At 40.7% G+C, this 23,140-nt stretch overlaps 1 long non-coding RNA gene across 1 annotated transcript in view; it reads left to right on the forward strand.

Annotated features, from left to right (window-relative positions):
• The window catches only part of LOC309519959, a 75,995-nt gene extending 61,660 nt beyond the window's left edge, over positions 1-14,335 (forward strand). Inside the window, exons 2-5 of the long non-coding RNA XR_014214088.1 lie at positions 7,933-8,186; positions 9,171-9,266; positions 12,360-12,426; positions 14,199-14,335. This is a non-coding gene — a long non-coding RNA (uncharacterized lncRNA). The remainder of the gene's footprint in view (positions 1-7,932; positions 8,187-9,170; positions 9,267-12,359; positions 12,427-14,198) is intronic.
• Positions 14,336-23,140: the final 8,805 nt, after the last annotated feature.

A 23,140-nucleotide genomic window follows, 5' to 3' on the forward strand; every position in this document is an offset into this window, starting at 1 on the left:
CGTATCAAAGAGACAAACAAAACCCTATTTGCATGCAACTGGCAGTCTAAATGGTGTACAGAAATCAATCATGGGGACGTCTTTCATAAGTTTGCTAGGGCACGTATTACAATGCATGGGCTTGTATTACATTTGAAGTGGCAAGATATCGCCGCAATAATCTTGATGGATCTAGCGGTGGATAAAATGGTCTATCTCTGCTCTTTGTCACTTTCACATGTATTCACTCATTAAACTGTTCCTTCTCATCTATGCATTAACCTGCAGGAATATGTGCATTTTTGCACAAACCTGCCAGCTAGAAGCATCATTTGTGGCCAGCAGGGTGTATGATGCGGTATGTATCTGGGTTGGGTGGCTTAGAGGGCTATTTAAACCCATGCCTGATTTCTCTCCTCATCCTTGGATTTCTAGCACTGACCTGGACCACTCTAGGCTGTTGTACATATCTTAGTGTGCCTATTTGTGTGGGGCTGAGTAGGATTTTTGTTGTTGTTCATTCTCAAATTGGCTCGGTCATGCAGGTTTTTTCACCTACTGCATGCAGTGGCTGTAAGGTAATGACTGTGGCCAAATTGGTAACATTGTCGGCTTTGGAGTTGAGGGATGTTTCTTCCTGGCTGTGTGACCTGTGGTGCTGGACGCAGGATTCCTTGGGGACTCACCTACCAGGAGTTGCATGGCCCTGTGGTGGGTCTGAGAAGTCTCCCAGCGAGGGCTCAGATAAGGAGTTATGCCCTTGTCAGAAGAAGAGTGGCTCACTCAAGTTTGGCTGAGTTGTGGTTGCTCCCACATTCCATTTATCCTCTGCTGAGATCTACAATAGTGTTGCCATATTTCAAAAAGTGAAAATCTGGACACAAAAGTTGTTGAGTATTCCCCCCCCAAAAAATTGAAGTTTTTTACTTTTTTAAAAAGGGAAATCGGGCTACCATACGTCCAGGTTTCCCTGGACCTTTTAGACACTTTTGGAAAAATCTGCCCAGACACCATTTTCAACAGATGAATCCCGGCTATGTCTGGGAAATTCTGGATGTATGGCAGTCCTAATCTAGAATGATTTAAATGTGCCCCGGTTTCCGTGCGCTTCTCTGGTTCGCCAGAAGCAACTTAGTCATGCTGGTCACATGACCCAGAAGCTGTACGCCGGCTCCCTCGGCCAATAAAGCGAGATGAGCGCCGCAACCCCAGAGTTGGTTACGACTGGACCTAATGATCATGGGTCCCTTTACCTTTACTACTGAACTAAATGTGTTGTGATCGTGGTAGTTTTCACCCCCTTTCCTGATGATTCCCAACATGAAGCAGTCAAACTCTGGGTTGACATTTTCATGAAATTATCTGCCATAACCCTGAAATCCCTTTCCTGGTCAGTCACTGCCAGCTGAGTCTACATCACAGTAAATATGAAATTGCAGGGAAAGGTGCCTCATAGCGCAACATTTTACATTTGTTTTCATTGAACGGCATTTGCCATTTTAATGTCCACTCATCTACTTTGGAGAGATCCTTTTTGAATTCTTTTATATTCCTTTTGTATATCTATCTCACATACATAAAGTATAAGAATTCCTAAATTGATATATCTGGACCAGTCAGAGAAGAGAAGACTAGACTGAGCCATCCCTGAACACGGATGAGGTAATCTCTAAGTTTCTCTTACTTTGTGACTTTTTTTTTTAAGTCCTCATGAAGATTCATCACCAGCTGCTCTTGCTTTATCATGATTGATATCTTGCTTCATCTTATTTACTGTTCTTAAAAAGATAAAGGTACCCCTGCCCGTACGGGCCAGTCATGTACCCGACTCTGGGGTAGTGCGCCCATCTCACTCTATAGGCCGGGAGCCAGCACTGTCCGGAGACACTTCTGGGTCACGTGGCCAGCGTGACGAAGCTGCTCTGGCGAGCCAGCACCAGCGCAGCACACGGAAACGCCGTCCTTTACTGTTCTTAGTCCGTCTAAAATCCTTTTGTTTTGATTTTATGTTACATTTGTTGTATCATTGAAAATCAATAAAAATAGTGTTAAAATAAGTCACGAGCATCTTAATGCCAGTGTCTCCTAATACTTTACCCATGTTTATGCATTTTTGTACACCTCACTTTGCTGGAGAACTGCATTGCAAAACTGAGAGAAATGCAAATTTTGAAAGGTGGCTGTGTTTCTGTTTGAACATTGTTTTGGAAAGTGCAAATCAGCTAAGTTTGCCTCTAAATGCAAACTGAATTGAAATTCTCTCCATCCCTAACTCCAAAGGACCTAGCTCAAGGGAAGCGACAACAAAACATCCCCTTTATGTACCCTGTATAAGCTTCCAGGGCATAGAGGGAAAGCTCTCAGTTGACTTTTCACAGGGCACTTCTGAAATTGTGGAGAAAATGGAAGAGAGTTTTTGAGAACCTCTTCTAGGACACATCTGGCGCATTAAGTGAGAGTTCATTCTAGTCTCACTGGAACTATGGACTGCATTTTAAATACATTTCAATCAAGTGAGGCCATATGTTTTCAGATTTGGTTAGATGAACTTTGCTGTATTCAGTAGCCCCTTTCCCTAGCATTTCAACTGTATTTTCTAGCTGAGGACAACTGAATTTTCAGGGAACAGCAAAGCATTTTACTACAGTACATTTTTTTTTTTTATTTAAAAAAGTGCTTAAATGAGTCATTTATTTGATTGGAACCTATCAAGCAAAAAAAGTTTTTTTTTTTAAAAAAGTTGAATGATACTTAATAAGCTCAAAGGGGAAATAGTCAGGGATGGAAAGCAGGCTTGGGTTTTACCGTGTTCTTTAGATTCTCATTCTTTAAACAACTTTATTTTACAATGCATGGTTTGCCGTGTAATCCTTAAACCTAAAATGGATTATGGTATATTCTGCCACATGTTTTAAAAAGGTCTGATTTTATGCTTCCTGCAGCACGATATGCTGAGAACTGAGACTACTGTCAGTAATCTGTGTAGGCAGATTGTGCTGTATCAATGCAGGTTATAATGACAGGCGAGGTTAGTGAGAAAGGTTGTAGACTGAGAAATCTTTCGAATGGAGTCCTGGTGTTGCTGGATTGCAACTCTGGCCATCATCTCTGGCCATTGGACAGGCTTGCTGGGGCTGATGGGAGTTGCAGTTCCGCAGCATATTAGGGCCAAGGATTCCCCACACCAGCCATACATACTCTGTCCATAAAGTCCCTACAAGGGCAATTGCTCTCTGTTCCATGAGTATCAGAGGAGCACCACCACTAGAGCTCTGTCCTCTCTGCATAGCACCACCTTTCATCCAAACAATCCCATCATTGGTTCAATTTCATTGTCAGTGCTCTTTGGGCTGTTTTTGGAATGTTTCCACCCCTCTCCTTTTGGCTTTGTTTCTTTTTATGGTGGCAGAGGTTGCATGGACACCCATGTGCACAATCCCAGCTACACCGCAATATTGGATTTCTTCTTTGACATCTAGAGATAGCTCTCTACTGGGTCTAGCTGACATTTTAAAATAGCCTTTCAATAGGAATCAGTCATAAAGTGACCTCTTCAGCCAATTGGATGGTTCTTTCTACACTTTTTCATATCTCTCTGTGTCTCTTCATTCCTTCCCAGCCACTCAATTCCATGCCCCTTCTGACCTATGTTCAGTTTTTTCTGCTATCAAGGGACATCCACACCATACATTTAAAGCACTATAATATTACCTTAAACAACCATGGTTCCCTCCCCCCCAAATATGGGAGCTGTGGTTTGTTAAGGGTGCTGAGAGTTGTTAAGAAGTCCTTATTCCCCTCCCAGAGGTACAATTTCCAGAGTGGTTTAACAGTGCATACATCTTCAGAATGTCAGAGACCTTTTTCTAAGAGAAAGGCATACTTCCTTAAATATCAACCATTCACTAAATGATACTGGTCTTTGGAAGGTTGGAGTATCCCATCTGAATATTGTTCACAACCTATATATTATTTATTTTTGCAACTTTCTTAAAGAAAGAAAAAAGCTCATTTCAGGACAAGGTATGGCGGATGGCTATTGCTCTCTCATCTGAATTTGCTATTCATGAAATCACATTGATTTGGATCTCAGGATATTCCTTGATGTGGAGATGCAAAGATGACGAAAATTATTGACGCAGGTTTTTTTTTATGAGAGCTGAAATTCAGCAGTACATTTTAAAAGGCAGAGTGGAGATGTAGAAAGTCAAGTTATGCTGAGCAATTGTCTGAAATTCAGGGATAAGGACAGTCAATGTGCTCTTCTTTCCCCCCCGAATATCTTGTACATTGCTGAATCAATATGGATGAGTCTTGATTTAGTACACCATGGTGATTTTCCTGACAAAAATCAAGACAGGCCTATAAGAAGCATATTGCTTCACGCCTCCTTCCCTTGTGCAAAAAGGGAATGTTATTTACTTTCACTGATGTTCCTTTGAAACATTTTACTAAGGAGTAGACCCGGCTGAACAGTGGAACTTAGTTCTGAGTAAGCCTGGATAAGAACTTAGGAATTCAGTGCAAGCTACCATGTCTGAAGCCCAGCATGATACATTGTAAGAGATGGAGCAGTGGCTGGGTCTCCCTTTAATCAACTGAATAATCCATCACACATTTCTGTGACATCCATCCTAAGAGACGTGGCTTTTTAATAAATATTTTTGCTCAGGTTCAAAGGTCTGTGAGCGCAGATTCTCATTCCCATTGCTAAAAGGGGGGGGGGAATGGGTTGATGGAAGTGTATTTTCATGATGATTTTAAAACATTATAATGTTCATATAACCAAACTGAGTTAATAGCATTCTTTTCTTGCACTTTTGGAACTATATATATTTTTCTACTTCCTTCACCTTCACCTTCTAATCCTGAACACTGGCTGATGAATATACAAGCTCAGGATTATCACGCAATGTACATTCATGTGTAAAATGAAATTCCTATTAAAAGTTCATTGCTTCAAATGAAATATGCTTTGTAGCATTCCCTGTAGCGATCCCTGCTGAGTTCTGTCATGATATGCTCACATTTGGTCTTGCTCCTCTCATCCTTCTACTTAACACTGTGAGATTTTGACATCATTTTGTATACGATGCTTTGCGCAGAAAAAGAAAAAGAAAAAAAAAGACAGCAGAGGCCAGAAGCTGTTGCATTATTCAACAAGTGCATTCGAGAGCAATAGGAAATGAGCAATGAATGACATTTATTGAAAGGGAAACATTTCTTGAGAACCTTAACCGTGGGTCCTTCGATAATTAACGTGCCTTAGCCTTTGGTTAAATAAATACAGCGATCCTAATCGTGTTACTCTTTGGAACCATTCTTAGGACAAATTTACACATTCTGGCTGTCCGGTAGGTGCCACTTACAAAATGGTCCACATACTATCAACTTTTGCAGTGGATCATGGGAACAAAGGAAGCTGTTTTATGCTGAGTCAGACCACAGGCCCACTGAGTTCAGTACTGTCTACAGTGACTGATAGTGGCTCTGTCGGCCAGGGGGCGGTACTCCCATTCTGCTGCCTGAGGCAAAACGGGAAGTGCCGCTCTGCAACTGCCACCATGGCCACCAGCAATATACCTGCCGCTGCTGCCGCCACTGCTGCTTCCACCACACCATCTGCCACATAGGTAATACAGTGGTACCTCGGGTTAAGTACTTAATTCATTCCGGAGGTCCGTTCTTACCCTGAAACTGTTCTTAACCTGAAGCACCACTTTAGCTAATGGGGCCTCCTGCTGCCGCCATGCCGCCGGAGCCCTATTTCTGTTCTTATCCTGAAGCAAAGTTCTTAACCTGAAGCACTATTTCTGGGTTAGCGGAGTGTGTAACCTGAAGCGTATGTAACCCGAGGTACCACTGTAGCGGCAAATGTGGCTATTTAAGCTTTCTTAAGTGGGCAGTTTAAATGATTATTTTGCATGGCTTCATCATATTTTTGTGTTTTCTTGTTTTCGTATATACTTTTGCGTACAATCTTGATAGCTTATGCAAGTTGGCAGTATATAAATAGGTTTATAACTGAACAAATATGTGAACTTGTTCCCCTTTTGCACTAAAAATATGGACACCCACTTACACCCTGCCCCCATGTCAGGTTTGGATTTATCTGAAAGAAAAATACAAACCCATGAGCGAAAACTATCTGCCTTACCATAAGTTGTGCTGTGAGAATGCTTCTCCTTTACAGGCAAAAGGTGTCATTAGGCGCGATAAGATATCCACTTGAATGACCGGCACATGACGGCATACCACTCACTTCCATTAAATTTCCTTCAGCAGCTTGAGATTGTGCCGAACATATTATTTTCATATGAAGTGAAATCATCCATTATCCTTTTTCAACTCAGCTACTGTAGCCAATTACATGCCTCAGTTAAATTAGCTGCACTGTTAAAAAAAGAAAGGGAAAAAGCCAGTGAACACAATCCTCCAGCAACACAAATTAGAATGAGTTGTGAAGGCAAACATTGTGGAATTAAGCACCAAGTGCAATCGCCATACGCTGTTTTAGGCCCTTGGAACATACATTCTGAACACTCAGACATCTGGCAGGCGAGAGAAGCACTATGTAGGTTTACATCACTGTGGGAAGCAACTAACAAAAGTTCTGGCAGAGTGGACCATTTTCTCAGTATTTTTTTAAAACACCTTTGGATACTGAATGAGTGTTCATCCTGACATTTTTAGGCAGGTATGTGCCACACGTTCCCCAGTTAAAGAGACATTTATATTATTCCTCCTGGACACAAGGAGGAATGAGTGTTATGCCTGCAGCTGACTCACCTGGGAGAAATTCCTCTTTGCCGCTGAGCAAGCGAGGGAATGACTAACCACAGAGCAGTTAATCATGTGCAGAATGGCAGAAGTTCGTTCCCAAAGTGACAATGGCTCCTTTCTAAGCACTTAGGAAAGCCACACTGAAATAAACTCTATTTGTGCAATCCTTGCTCCTGTGCTCAGCAACCTGGGAGCACGGAGTGGGCTTAATGTTGCTTACTACTTTCTCATCATCTGCATACATGGTGCCACTGTCTGTAGGTTTATGCCTTTGTGCATACAAGTTGCATATATGAAGACTTCCATAGAATTCAGAGCTGGAGAACGTCTCCATTTGCCTCTTTGACTCAAGCAGCAAAATGTGTTGATTGGGCAGGCCTTGCACGCCAGAGATTAAGACTCCTTTACTGGCCCAGCTCTGTTGCCTTTTAGCAATCTCTAGAAATGCAAAAAACAATCCTGTAAAACTGCTTGCACTATTGCACACCTATGCCAGGGAGAAGGAGAGTTGTGCACCAGGCTTTTGTTAAAAGCACAGGGCCATACCTAGTGTAGAATATGGGCACTTTACCATGCCTCTTCCCTTTCCAGGTGCAACATGAAACACTGAGCATGGTTGCTTCAAAATGCATAGAACAGAGAATTCTTCAGGAAATATAGGCCTTTCCTTGTCATGACTGGAATAATTTTGTGGGTTTTTTATATTTTACTTCCTTGCTATAAAGAATACAGGCCCTTGAGGAAAATATTTTGCTGACCGTGACTGGCTTTTGTTGCTGAGACATATTGCTAGCTTACAAACTTATATGAAGGATTTCAAATTCAATAGGGCTGAATAATTTATTTCCTCTCCTGCATGAGGGTAGAGGATTTTTCAGTTGGACTAGGCAAGTAGACAGGGATGCTGGCATCACTGAGAGTAAGCAGAGCTTTATCTTTGAATACATGACAGACCTGACCAACATCCTTAGCTGAGTTTCTGCCTACAGATGGTTGTGGACACACCAACTCAAAACTGAACTGTGCTGCAGCAACAGAATAGAATATTTGTGATTTCTCCAACCTTCCCACCTTATGCTATTGCGTTACCTGTTGTTAGTTTTGTTTGTTTTTAAAAAAGGTAAAAGACCCGACAGTTAAGTCCAGTCACGATCGACTTTGGGGTTGCAGTGCTCATCTCACTTTACTGGCCAAGGGAGCCGACGTTTGTCCGCAGTTTTTTCGAGTTGTGGCCAGCATGACTAAGCCACTTCTGGAGAAACCAGAGCAGCACACGGAAACACTGTTTACCTTCCCGCCGAAGCGGCACCTATTTATCTGCTTGCACTTTGACATGCTTTCGAACTGCTAGGTTGGCAGGAGCAGGGACCAAGCAATGGGAGCTCACCCCGTCACGGGGATTTGAACCGCCAACCTTCCGATCGGTAAGCCCTAGGCTCAGTGGTTTAGACCACAGCCCTGTTTGTTTATTTATTATTTCTGTACACCACCTTTTCCCCATGATTCTCCAGCTCCCCATTTTATCCTCAAAACAATATTGTGAGGTAGGTCCTAGACCAACACGCCACTAGTTATAGTGCTGTTTACACAGAAACTATAGTAGCACCTAGAGGCTGTCAGCATCACCCTAGAGCCAGTGCACCAACTGGACTCATGCACCTCAACCCCGACTGGGCTAGGCAAGCTGGGTAGCACCGCCAGAGACCTCCTTTCTCACAGGAACAGGTCACAGTGCTGTGGACTCACAGCTTAGAGCTGAGAGCACCGGATTCACTATCTCAATAATACAGTCGTTGCGCAGCAGAGTTTTGCAGAGTCTTGCAGAGTATAAACCACTCGGAGAGCAGCTCTGTAGAATATCTTCCTTTTATTCTATAACTACAACTATGATACAAAGCTATATACAGAGCTGAATATTCTAAGCATAAATCAATGCTACACTGAGAGTCTGCAGCTGCTCTTAGCAGCAACCTTATCTCTAGGATCTCTAACACTCTCACTCTCTCCGATACACTGACTGACTGACTCTCTCTCACACACACAGATATGTTGCTGGGCAGAATAAGTAGATAGGCAGGACACGCCTCCTCCTCTCTGGAGAGTCAGCAGAGACCATCAGGAGATGAGGAGATTCTAGGGTATGGGAGGGGTGAAATCTCCTCAGAGGCATCACACGACACAAAAAATAAAACATATTTAGAGATAAAGCACCACATGATGCAACAAATGATGAAACATCTCTTGGAAATGCTACATGTTGTCCAACTGTCCAGAGAGCTGGTGCATTTGGGCAACCATGATAAGGCCTTCTCAACAGGGGTACCAATACTGTAGAGCACTTATCCCCATGAAACATGGATGCAGGTGTCTTTTGTCCACTGAAAATCGAAACATTTTTATTTCTGCAGGCCAGAGCTTTCCAAACTGTGTCGTGAAACGTTAGTGTGTTGGCTGCAGTGTGTAGGTGTGTTGCACAAATGCTCCCCGTGCTCCTCCTGGGACTGGTAAGGGGCTAGTTTAACCTCTGGTTTGCTAGTAAAATTGAATTACTGTGTCGCAAAATGATGTCTGAAAAGTTTGTAACCAACATGAAAAGTTGGGGAAGCTATTCTGTGTACTTTCACCAGTATCTACAGTAAAGGTTACTTTTCATCTGTGGTCTCTGCCTTTGTTGTATTTCAATGTACCATTAATGTTGTTGTTCTATGCTATTTCTAACACATTTTTTCCTAACACAGTTTTTTGAAAATAGAATTTTATGACCCCGTCCCATTTTCAATATGGGAATATTAATGCTACTCTACTTAGAAGGTTACTCCAAGGATTACTGAGATAATATATGTCAAGTTCTGCAGACTTTCAAATAGCACTATTTTAGCCTGTTCACAGGTCCTTATATGATCAGTGACAACAGTTGGTCCTGGCAAGTATCAACTGCTCTCAATCTTAACCTGATAACTGCCATTTGTCCAGATTTTAATTTGTCTGAATTAATTTTAAGATGTATTTTAATTAATCGATGCCTGTTTTTATGTATACTGTGTCATTTATATGATGTTAGCTGCTCTGAGCCTGGCTCTGGCCGGGGAGGGCGGAGTACAAACAAACAAACAAACAAACAAACAAACAAACAAACAAACAAATAATGTTGACCTTCATTCTCATTGGGAGGTAGGAAGGTCAAATAATGTTGACCTTCATTCTCATTTTGCATTTAAAAGTGAACTTGCCAAATTCACACCCTGTGGAACAATAGAGATAGAAATGCAGCTTTCCTTTGAAATTTGCACTCTCTAAATTTTGAAATGCAGTTCTCCAGCCAAATAATATGAACAAAATGCATATGCTAGGGTAATGTATACTAGGGTAAAGTATATACAAAATGCATATACTAGGGTAAAGTCTACATAAAAATACAGGTTATTAGTGAAAATGACATAAAAATGAATTCTATAAGGCAAATATGGGAAAATGCGTAAGTTAGACAGAATTGCATAGAAAAAGTTTACATTAGATACAATACAGGGGTGTGTGCATGTGTGATTTAGTAAAATATTTTGGAAAATATAATTATGTCTCTCCCCCCCCCCTTATTTCAGACCCTCCAAGTGTTCCTATTTTCCAGGGACATCCCTGATTTAGAAAAGACGTCCTGGATTCTGATTCGATTCCAAAATGTCCCACTTTTCCTTAGGATGTCCCTATTTTCATTGGATAAATGTTGGAGGGTGTGGAATTATCTGACACCCAAGCAGTCGGAAGGCAATCCTGTATAGGGAAGTTTTTAAATGTTTAATGTCTTATTATGTTTTATATACCGTATTTTTTGCTCTATAAGACTCACTTTTTCCCTCCTAAAAAGTAAGGGGAAATGTGTGTGCGTCTTATGGGGCAAATGCAGGCTGCGCAGCTATCCCAGAAGCCAGAACAGCAAGAGGGATTGCTGCTTTCACTGTGCAGCGATCCCTCTTGCTGTTCTGGCTTCTGAGATTCAGAATATTTTTTTCTTGTTTTTCTCCTCCAAAAACTAGGTGCGTCTTGTAGTCTGGTGCGTCTTATAGAGCAAAAAATACGGTATGTTGGAAGCGTCCCAGAGTGGCTGGGCAACCCAGTAAGATGTCTGGGGTATAAAGAGTAAAATTATCGTAATGGAATGGGACGTCACTATTTTCATCAGAGAAATGTTGGAGGGTATGCTATTTTACATCACTTGTGGCACAGAGTGAGAGAAGGCTGTCTTAAGATATCAGTGTATGAGAGACTGGCAAGCTGAATGACTTGCTTTTAGTGTTCTAAACCTTTAGAGGAAGACATTTTATTCCTCCTGCCGCTTTGCAGGAAGACAGGTTCAGTATTCACCTTGATACAAATGACACAAAAGGCTAATTGTGTGAAACCTTTGCAGCAGCAACGGATTCTGGTGGAATTCTGTGTGTGTGTGTGCGCGAAAATTTCACAGCTCCTTCTCTGTGCCAGCCACGCTGTCATCCTCGGCAGTGTTGTCATTCCCCTCAACAGGATGACTGCCCTCGTTTATCACAATCAGAAGGCATGTGGAGATGAAGAAAAGAGCAGCTTCAAAGACGTGAAGTCACATGGATAGCTAGGCCTGCAATCCTAAATATTCTGTCAGTGGCGACAGGCAGCCATTCCAAGGTCAGAATGCATTTACGTAGGCCAAGCTCATCTCCGTAAACTGATACTAACGCTCAGTGGTCATGTTAACTTTTATTCTACAGCAGGACTTTTTTTAAAAAAATGCAAATGAAGATAATGATTCCTTTAAAAAATAATAAGTCTCAGAAATATCTACTGCAGGCAAGCTGAAAATCTACCTAAGACACTTAGAACTATAGAAGATGCCACTTTTTGCAGTGGCGGCTGCATATTCTCCAAATTCTATCTGATGAAAATAGGGACATCCCATTCCATAATGATAATTTTACTCTTTATACCCCACACATCTGACTGGGTTGCCCCAGTCACTCTGGGCGGCTTCCAACATATATAAAAACATAATAAAATATTAAACGTTAAAAAACAGTGGTACATTGGGATGTGAACGGGATCCATTCCGGAGTCCCCTTCGCATCCTGAACAGAACATAAGACGTGACGGCGCGTCTGCACGTGCGCGGGTCGTGTTTTGCTGCTTCCGGACATGCCTGTGACATAATTTCGAGCGTCTGCTCATGTGTGAGCAGTGAAACCTGGAAGTAACGCACTCTGTTACTTCCGGGTTGCCGCGGAGCGCAACCCGAAAGCGCTCAACCTGAAGCACATTCAACTCGTATGATTGTACAGGATTGTCTTCAAATGGCTCAGGGGTTGGATAACTCCATGCCATCCAACATTTCCCCAATGAAAATAGGGATGTCCTAAGGAAAAGCAGGATATTCTGGGATCTAATCAGAAACTGGGATGGCTTCTCTAAATCAGGGACATCCCTGGAATATAGGGACACTTGAAGGGTCTGTGGCTGGTGACCCTTGGGACTGATAGGGTGGAAGCCAAAGAGGCCAACAGTAGGTAGAATCTGAGTTAATGACAGGCAGAACTGACGAATTCTAGTTCTGTCCTTATTTTCCTTCCTGTTAGGTTATACAAAGAGTACTTGAGATGAATGAGGTGAAGGTGACAGCTAGGGCCATCCTCTGGGCTGGATGCAAGTAAGAAGGCAGGCAGGTGGGGGTTGGCTGAGGGCAAATTGAGGCTGGTGGGGCAGCTCCCCATTCCACTCTAATGAACCAGATTTCACTGATTTTTTTGTTTCTAACACCATCCTATAATAAAGAAAATTCCCACCCCCCCGAGTATTTTAATATTCTGCCTCAAGGAAAATAGTTTTGACAAAATAGCACAGTTTGTCAAGCAGGGATTCTACCTTCCCCAACTTGTCATTTGCTTTTTACCTAAAGCAAGTGTGGAGTTTTGTCCTTTGATGAAACAACAGTGCGAATTCCACCGAATTCAAATTGTTAGGCAGCAAAATGCAATATAATGAAATAAAAGAAACAATTAAAATGCAATTAAAAATCACTCTGCATATTTAATGGCAGCACACCACAAACCACGTGGGTGAAGCTATTGGACCACTGATGGTCCACAGACCACAGTCTGGGACCCCCTGGTGAATAGTGTATGCCTTGCTGGCAGATGGAGGCTAGTGGATTCAAAATCAAGACATGGATTTTTGTTTTTATGGATGTAGCCACAATGAGAGTTCTTTATGTGGCATGTTTTTTTTCCTTTTCATACCCTCAACTACATCACCCTTAGATGCTTTTCATGGAATGTGAAAACTAAAGTATTCTGTTTGCCACAACATAGAGTTGCATAGATAGTCTTCCTTCAAGCAACTCAAAACACTGTCATTTAAAAAAAAAAGTTTGTGGTTTTTTTAAAAACTACTGTAACATGGAAAAAAGACGTTCCCTTTACCTGAGATTGCAGTGCTAGAGATGTCAGATCGATGGATGAAATAAAGCATGTACGGATGACTGGTGTCATTCATATACAGTAGCACCCACCATGAAGCCCTAGACAAATGAGTGGAACAGAACTACATAAATATGCATTTGCTGCTTACTCTAAACTTCAAGGACACTGTGAAATGCAAATCTAGGGAAAGGCAGATATATGGATCATATCTCGTGTGGATTTTACTCCCCACATTTCTCTTTGTCTTGTTAGATAACGCAATGTTCAATTGTTTCAAGCAACATGCCCTCAAACATTGTAAAATGGTCTAATTTTTTTTTTTTTGCCTTCAGCTTATTGTCAACTGTTCATTTAGAAAATCCTCCTTTGAATAATTTTATTTTCTTTGTGCAGCGCAGTTGTGATCTGCAAAGAGGATTAGCCATTGTGTGTATTCTGTTGTGGTGGCAATCCAATATACTAAGTCTTATGAACTGGTCTTAGTTGTAGATTTCTTAGATCCTGGCTTCATCTGATATATTAGGCAGGCAATCTCTATATGTTCTGTGTCAGCAAACATTTTAAACTGTACAAGTAAGCTCACATTTCTGTTTAGGGGTATATGATAGCCAGTAGGAAAGAGCTGCTAGATATTTTTTTTTGGGGGGGGGGGAGGCGGAGTTACAAATCTTTGTGGAGGTTGTTATCATTGGCCGGCAGTTCAGTGATGGTGAGGAGCATGGTGGATGAGTAAGTAGCAGGAGGATGGATGTGGTCTCTTAGCTGGGGAATGCCTGCTTCATGCACCCTCAAAAATCCATGCCCGGGGCCACAGCCCCTCTGGACACCCCCCCAACATGTTACACCCCTGACAATAATTGACTAACCACTTGAGCTATGATTTAAAAAAAATCTTTTTGAACAATTATGTGTCTTGCTATTTTTTAGCCTTGCAGCTTCCTCTTTTTCCTAAAAGAGTGAAACTCAACATTTTTAGAGGAATACTTCTTTTTTCAGGTGAACACTTAAATAGCACAGTGTCTGGAAGACAGTTTATTGGAAGCAAAAGCAAAGATGAAATTGAACTCCTGAGATTTGAAGAGAATATGCAATCTATTATCATTTCTGTATTATTAATGCACTTGTTGAGATGGGAATTAAAAAAAAATGCCCATTTTTTATTGGTTTTAGCATCAATTCTGTGTGGTTTTCTTCCCTCTCCCTTCGTAATTTACCCTTTCATAATTATTTAGGTGACATTTCCTTTAGGAACTTTCCAATCAAACCAACATGGCTAGAAGATTTAATTCTTTTTTTTTTATAGAATTTTTATTGGTTTTACAAAGTTTTTAAATAACAAACAAACACTTAAAGAGACAAACATACACGTATAGTTTCATAACATATTTTCATAAACCTCTTTTCTTGGACTTCCCCTCCCCCCCCCCTTTCTGCATCCCGATGTCCATAATTTTTAGCAACTCCCAATTGTTACTTCCAACCTCTGTCATCTTAGTCCTCTCTATGTTCTGACCTTATTTCACTGTATCCCTTTATTTCTAAAAACCACAACACTTTAACATTCATTAAGTTTATAATAGTCCTTAAGGTAGCTTTTAAATTTTCTCCATTCTTCTTCCACCGTCTCCTTTCGTTGGTCACGGATTCTGCCTGTCATCTCAGCCAATGTCATATAGTCCATCACTTTCATCTGCCATTCTTCCAGAGTGGGTAGATCTTGTGTCTTCCAATACTTCGCGATGAGTATTCTTGCTGCTGTTGTAGCATACATAAAAAAAGTTCTATCCCCTTTTAACACCAATTGGCCAACAATGCCCAAGAGAAAGGCCTCTGGCTTTTTAGGAAAAGTACATTTAAGTACCTTTTTCATTTCATTATAGATCATTTCCCAGAAAGCCTTAATCTTCGGGCACGTCCACCAGAGGTGATAGAAGGTGCCTTCAGTCTCTCTACATTTCCAACATTTATTATCGGGCAAATGATAAATTTTTGCCAGCTTGACTGGAGTCATGTACCACCTGTAAACCATTTTCATAATATTTTCCTTTAAGGCATTACATGCCGTGAATTTGATACCAGTGTTCCATAACCATTCCCAGTCAGCTGACATGATATTGTGCCCAACATCCTGTGCCCACTTGATCATAGCCGATTTGACTGTTTCGTCCTGTGTACTCCATTTCAGCAACAAGTTATACATTCTAGATAAAATCTTAGTATTGGGTTCTAATAACTCAGTTTCTAGTTTTGATTTTTCCACCTGGAAGCCAATTTTCCTATCCTGTTTAAAAAACTCCATTATTTGACGATATTGAAACCAATTTTGTACTTTATGTTTCAATTTCTCATGGCTTTGTAGTTTAAGCTTATCTCCATCCTGTTCCAAAATTTCCCAATACTTCGGCCATCCGACCTCCATATTGAGTTTCTTCACTGCTTTAGCCTCCACTGGTGACACCCATCTAGGGGTTTTGTTTTCCAACAGGTCTTTATATCTTATCCAAACATTATATAGTGCTTTTCTAACAATATGATTTTTAAAGGCACTATTAACTTTGTCATACCATAAATATGCATGCCAACCAAAAGCATTGTTAAAACCCTCCAGATCCAAAATGTCCGTATTCTCGAGGAGCATCCATTCTTTCAGCCAGCAAAAAGCTGCTGCCTCATAGTACAATTTTAAGTCCGGCAGGGCAAAACCCCCTCTTTCTTTTGCATCTGTCATAATTTTGAATTTAATTCTGGGCTTTTTGCCCTGCCAGACAAATTTCGAAATATCTTTCTGCCACCTCTTGAAACATTCCATCTTGTCAAGAATCTGCAAGGTCTGGAACAAAAATAGCATTCTAGGCAATACATTCATTTTAATCACCGCAATTCGGCCTAACATTGACAATTTCAAATTTGACCATATTTCTAGATCTTTTTTGATTTCTGACCAACATTTTTCATAATTGTCCTTATACAAATTCACATTTTTAGATGTCAAATAAACCCCTAGGTATTTCACCTTCTTAACCACTGTCAGCCCTGTCTCTTCTTGGAATTTCTCCTTTTCCATGTCTGTTAAGTTTTTTCCTAAAACTTTGGTTTTTTGTTTATTCAACTTAAATCCAGCTACCTGGCCAAACTGTTGTATTATTTCTAAAACCTTTTTCGTACTAGTGATTGGCTCTTGTAAAGTCAGTACTAAGTCATCTGCAAACGCTCTTAACTTGTAATGTTTAGCTCCGACCTGCACTCCTTTAACCTGCTGGTCATTCCTTATCATATTCAGCAACACCTCCAGAACTGAAATAAAAAGTAATGGGGAAATTGGGCACCCCTGTCGTGTTCCTTTTTCTATCTTAAGTTCCTCAGTTACTACGTTGTTTACAATCAATTTAGCCTTTTGATCAGAATATACTGCAGCCATACCATTCTCAAAACCTTGGCCTACCCCCATCCCATGCAGGTTCTTTATCATAAAGCTCCAAGAAATATTGTCAAAGGCTTTCTCCGCGTCCACAAAAATCAGTACTGCTTTAGTGTTTATATTCACCTCTAGCTTTTCCAAAATGTCTATTACATTCCTTACATTGTCTGCCAGGTGTCTTTTAGGGAGAAAGCCTGCTTGGTTCTTATGAATCCTTTCCATCAACACTCTTTTAAATCTTTTTGCCAAAATATCTGCAAAAATTTTATAATCCACATTAAGTAGTGATATTGGGCGGTAGTTCTTCAGTTGAGTCTTTTCAGTCTCTGTCTTTGGTATGAGTGAAATATATGCTTCTTTCCACGATTCAGGTGCCTTCTTTCCCTCAAGGATCTCATTGCAAACTTCTTTTAGTGGTTGAGTCAACCATTCCTTCAACGATTTGTAATATCTAGAAGTCAGTCCATCTGGTCCTGGAGATTTGCCCAGTTGCATGTTCTGAATGGCAGCCTCTATCTCTTGTTCTGTTATTCTCTGGTTCAGATCCATCTTACTTTGATGAGAGATTTTTTGTAATCCATATTTATCAAGGAATTTGTCTATATCTTCTTCATTTTGCGGGCCTTGAGTATATAGCTTTTTAAAATAACTCAGAAAACAGTTTCTAATTTCATTAGGTTTGGATATATTCTTTCCATCCACTTCTAGGCTTGTAACCATATTTAATTTCTGCCTTTTCTTCAATTGCCATGCCAGAAGTTTGCCACATTTATTTGCTGATTCAAATGTCTTTTGTTTCATTTGTTTTATCTTCCATTCAATCTCTTGGTTCATCAATTCCATATATTGTGTTTGATATAACTTAATCTCTCTTAAAATCTCCTGGGACTTTGGTTTTGTTCTTAATTTTTTCTCTCCTTCCTTTATCTTTTCCAAAATCTTTTCTTTTTTCTCATTTTGTTTTTTTCTCTTTATTGAATTTTGTTGAATCAAGAAGCCTCTCATCACTGCTTTACTTGCGTCCCAGATCACTCTTTTTTCCACGTCGGCCCTCAAATTTATTTCAAAGTAGTCTTTTAGGGTTTTTTGGGCCTTCATAAGGATCTCCTTATCTCGAAAGAGGGTGTCATTCATTCTCCATCTAAATTGACCATTTGTTGTAAGTTTCATCTCCATCCTCACGGCATTATGGTCGGAGCAAGTTTTTGGGCAGATTTCCACCTTCTTAACCTTTGGAGCCATACCACTAGTAATCCAAATTTGATCGATTCTGGTCCAGGTCATCATTGCTTGGGAGAAAAAGGTTCCCTCTCTCTCCAGAGGGTTCCTTGTTCTCCATATATCTATCAAATCCATGTTTTCCGTCATTTCGAAAAAAGTCTTAGGAAGTCTCCCTTCCTTGCTAACTGTTAGTCTTTGTGCCTTGTCCATGTTAGTGGAGACCACACCATTCATGTCTCCCATGATTATCATATTGTAATCCAAATAGTCCATCAGGGTTTCATGAAGTCTCTTAAAGAAGTCAGATTTACCTTCATTTGGTGCGTAGATTCCCACAACTAAAATTTTTTCTCCTTGTACTTGTATCTCCACTGCCAGATATCTCCCTTGTTCATCTTTAAATATCATTTTTGGGGCCCATTTCTCTTTCACGTATATTACAACTCCTCTTTTCTTAACTTTATCTGATGCAATGAATTCTTGTCCTAATCTTTTATTTGTAAGTAGTCTCCTATGGGCTCTAGTTATGTGAGTTTCTTGTAGACATATCAAGTCCAGTTGTTCTCTGTTCAAAATATGGAACACTTGTCTTCTCTTCAGAGGCCCATTAAGTCCATTACAATTCCAACTAAGGAATTGCAGAGCCATCTTATTATTTTTCTGAAACTCCTCCAACAGCTCCAAGTTGTTGCTCTTCTTCTGATGGTGGAGGTTTTTGTCCAAACGAGAGATTCAGAATGTCTAGTACTCTCCTCTGTTCTGCAAGTACGTCCACTGTCCCCTTCTGCAGGTCCTCCTGATTTCTTGCCAAAAATTTGTCTTTGTCTTGAATAGTCTTTATCTTCACCTTCTTTCCCCTGTAGTCAAATGACAGTCCTTGTGGAAATTCCCACCTGAAGCGGATGGAGTTTTTCTTCAGCAGAAGAGCCAAATCCTTGTAGAAGTTTCTTAAATCCAGAATATATTTTGGAGTATCTTTGAAGATCTGTATAGCTGAATTTCTAATTTGCAAGGCCTTTTCAAAGTGTAGTCCTAATATTTTGTCTCTTTCGTCCTTGGATCTAAATGTAATCAGGCAATCTCTCGGGGTCTTTCTGTCCTGCTTTTTGCCCAGTCTAAAAGCTGTTGTAATTTTGAATTCGTCTTCTTCAAGATCCCAGCAGTCAACAAACTCCCGTGTCAGATATTCCGCGAGATTGTCTCTTTCATTCTCTGGAATCAATCTTAATTTCAAGTTTCTCTCTTTTCTCTGTAACTCCCACAAGGCCAAAGTTGCGTCGTGCTCATAAACCTTCTTAGCGATCGGCTCTAATTTCTCTTGTGTCTCCCCAGCAGTAGCTTTAGCATCTTCAGCAATTTTACGCGTGGTAGCATTTTCCTCCACCAATTTATTTATTGATTCTGTGTTCTGGTTTAGTCTTACTGATATTTCTGTTAATTTTTGTGTATTTTCTGAAGTCTGTTTTGTCAGAGACTCCAAAGATTGATTTATTTTAAGCAGGGCTTCTGTCACGGCATCCATAGAGACAGCCGTCCCTTTTTCTTGTCCTGTTGTTCCTGCAGATCCAGTAGTTACGCCTGAAATTGAGCCTCTTTTCTTTGTCTGTTGCTGCAGCTATTGTTGTTGTTGTTGCTTGGTCTTGGCTCTTGTAACTATCTCTTCTTGTGAACCACTCATGTCAAGGTCATTTCCCACGGGAGCTATTCCCCGTTGGAAAATTCCACTGTCCCAAGCTGTGCCAAATTTTACTTTACCCTCTAGGGGGAGCAAATCAAAATGGCCAAAAATAAGATGTCCAAGTACAAAGACAAAGGAGAATATCCAAAGATGTAAAAAAGAAAAGTTTTTTAACACAGTTAAAACAAATATAGCTGGAGGCTTGTAGCTACAAATTGCCACAGTTTCCCAATATATACTGTTTCATCTTGTGATGTACTGTAGCCAGGCACTGTATAAACTTTGTATCGCAGTATCACTTTTACAGGAGAAAGTCAGTTCAGTGTCCTATTGTCCTAAAAGGCAGACCGTTTCATACTTTTATTAACTGAGACAGCAGAGGATTTTTACTGTAAATAGATCGTGCAGTTACTAAAGTCTCTTTCGCCTCCCCTCTGCCCTGCTAGCTAGAGGGGAGATCTAAGGTCTGAGTGTCCGGTTTAGTTATATAAAAGCAAGTTTCAACGGATGCAGATTTAGAGTTCCGTTGCTTTCACTTTCATGCAGTCGGGGGGAGGCAGACTTCCTTGATTTAACTTCCCCGCTTTTAGTCCAATTTTCAAAATTTAAAGGGTCCCAATTGTTTTCAGCTCCTACTCACGGGAATTCAGTCCGAATTTTCTTTCAGGAAGGAATCGGCGCTCTCCGCTTATGGCGACGCAGCTTCACTCCGCAGGCTGGGTGACGACTCTCAGCACCGTGCTCACTCCCGATGCCGCTCCGTAGCCTTTAAAAAGGCTCTTTGGCAGTACCGGGGGGCGCAAAGGTGCCCACCGAATCTCCTTGTTCTCAGGCTTCAGCGCCTGAGATTTTAGGGGTCCCCCGCTCGCCGTAGCGGGTAAGACCCGAACTTGCGGAGCAGTCCTTCTCCGGAGCTCGGAGGTAGGACCGCCATTAAGCGCTGGCACCGACCGGAAGTAGAAGATTTAATTCACCTCTGTTTTGCATGGTGTTATTTTCAGTCACAATCAATATGTGCACTTTCATAATATGCTAAGATTGTTCCCCACGTGATTTCCCCCCCTGCCCCTGAGCTTTAGAAGATGTTGGAGCCATGTTATTGCTCCTCTCCCACTCCTTCCTTGAGACATTTGCAGAAGGTTTTCAGTGCAAAACATCTGGAATGCTTACTGATTGAAATATGTGATAAAGAGAGGTAGATATTGGTGTGTGCATGCTGTGGTAGTAATTCTAAATGTAATTTGTCTGCTACATTGTAGTAAAACCCAGTTGTGCTATTTATTTGAGGGTCTTGAGAAACTGACTGTAAAAAGTTATATACTCCCCACCACAACCCCAGAAGCAATAGTTCTCTCTCTCTCTCAAATTATTTTTTATTAAGGATATTTTTAACAGATAAACAGGGAAACGTACATCTATCATCTCCACTTTCAATTCATAGAATCTTTTAGGCAGTTCCTTGTTGACTCAATGTATGGACAGGGCACCCTTTACACCCTTTTCAAAATTTCTCCACCCGTGTATCACCTCAAAAACTATTTTTGAAGCAGAGTATCAAAAGCACATTGGGTCCTCTGCTGTGCTAAGCTGAGCATTTACTAGACAACGGTTAGGATTTCGGAATGCTTTGCCAGGCACCGCAAATGGATTTCCAGTCGAAGCCTAGAGCTTTTGAAAGGACACATTACCCAAGAATATAAGGGGATAAGTTGTTTTGAAGATGGCACATGCGTCATCAGATCTGTCTGCTCTCGCTTTCCCCCTTCCTTCCCTTGCATATTCGGAAAGACGATAGTACTACAGAACTCAAAGAACAGCTTGACTTTCTGACAGAAAAAGTCAAACTGCGGAGGCTCATTTCTTCCTTTGAAAATGACACACATGAATCATTAGCACCTTTAACAAGTTGGAAGAGCTCCAATTTTATTTGGTCAATAACTCTCTTGACTTCAAATGGGAAACTGCAGCAGTCCCTCCCCTCCTTTGCCAGTTTTTGACGAGGCGACTTCCGCAAAACTGATGAGCAGCAAGTTCAAGGAAACACTGAAGAAAGTGGGGGGAACGACATATGGCACATTTCCTATTTCCTGAATTTCTTTGCTATTAACACTTCCTGGCAGATTTTGAACAGTCTTTGAATGTAGGGTGTGGGTTTCTTCTTTTTGGCGTGTGGGAAGATCAGTTGATGATGAAGATATGCTGCCCTTGAGAAATCATTACAGGTGTTTAAACCCCATAAACTGGTGTACATGTTAGTAAAGATGGATAATTATAACTCCACCATAATTAAAGGCATACAATTTAGCAAAGAAATGAGACTGATAGCTTGCACGTCTCTAGATATAGACTCACTTAACCTTTCCCACCCCCCTGGGGTAGCTTCATCTGATTCTGTTCCCATGGTAATTTCCATGGCAACTACTTTGTTTGTGTTGTGTCTGTACTTGATAATCACTTTTGCATTTGCATCAGTGTTTTGTCTCCCTCCTACAGTTCATTACCCCTTGTAATGAGTAAGGAGGCATTTGATTCTTCGCGAGGACACACTGAATTCATACAGCTATCTGTACTACTATCTCTGTAATACTGCAGTGTGCAGAACTGCTATTGGGTGCTTCATTTATTAATTAAATTGAATCTAACATGAAGCACCGAGACTGTTCGTCCTGCAACAGCAGGCACCCTCACTGTCATTGCAATTGCAAGAACATCTTCAGTTTAGTGTGATGATTTTCAGTGTCGTCTACTGGTTGGTGTTCTCCTCTCTCTCTCTCGTGTGTGTGCAAGGGCATGCATGATTATCCCAGGTAGAAATGCTCAAATATAAAATAGCTGTCTCATATCCAGACTGAAAAGGTACAAGAGAAAAGGTACAATGGACATCTGGCAGATGTCCATTGAAAATCATTGGGGCTTGATAATTTCCTGGTTGCTGGTCCTGAATATTTTAAAGAAGACACACATTGAATTTCATAAGGTTATGCACATCACATTTATTGAGTTGTATAAGCAAATATTTGACTATGACATAACCAAGGTTTTTAGACAAGATAGCATTTAGGTCCCCTTCAGGACTATGTTTCAATCTTTTTGTTTTCTTTTTTTAAAAAATAGAATAGACGTACAACCTTGTGGTCCCTGGAGTCAAACACAGCCCATATACATGTGTTGAGGTTTTCCATTTGCTGAAGATTGCTTTTGTTTTTGTAGTCCGAGAAAAAACCCCAAATCCTATGTCATATAAGCCTGGTAGGTGGCACTTGGCTTGGTGTATAGCAAATTCAATATCCCAGATTCCACATAAGAAAAATAATATCCCCTTCTTCTGATAGATCGAACATACAAAATTTGACAACAGTTACTACATTGCTACTGAAGATAACTAGCAGACAAATTGTTTATGGACTGTCTTTTAGAAATGGAAAGTCACATGTTCATTTTAAAAGTTTAATTTCCTTCCATTTTTGTTAAGTTTTATGTTCCTTGCGTGACTTGGTTGTGCTTCTTTCATCTGAAAGTCCAGAGAAATGATTCAGATTAAAGGACTTTAATGTTGGCTAATTTTGGATTGCTCAGAAATTGTTCACTGTTTCTTTTTAAAATGTTGTTTTTAAATGAATG

The sequence above is a fragment of the Podarcis vaucheri genome (assembly GCF_965113315.1).
Source record: "Podarcis vaucheri genome assembly, chromosome: 1".
In the NCBI taxonomy this organism is placed as follows: domain Eukaryota; kingdom Metazoa; phylum Chordata; class Lepidosauria; order Squamata; family Lacertidae; genus Podarcis; species Podarcis vaucheri.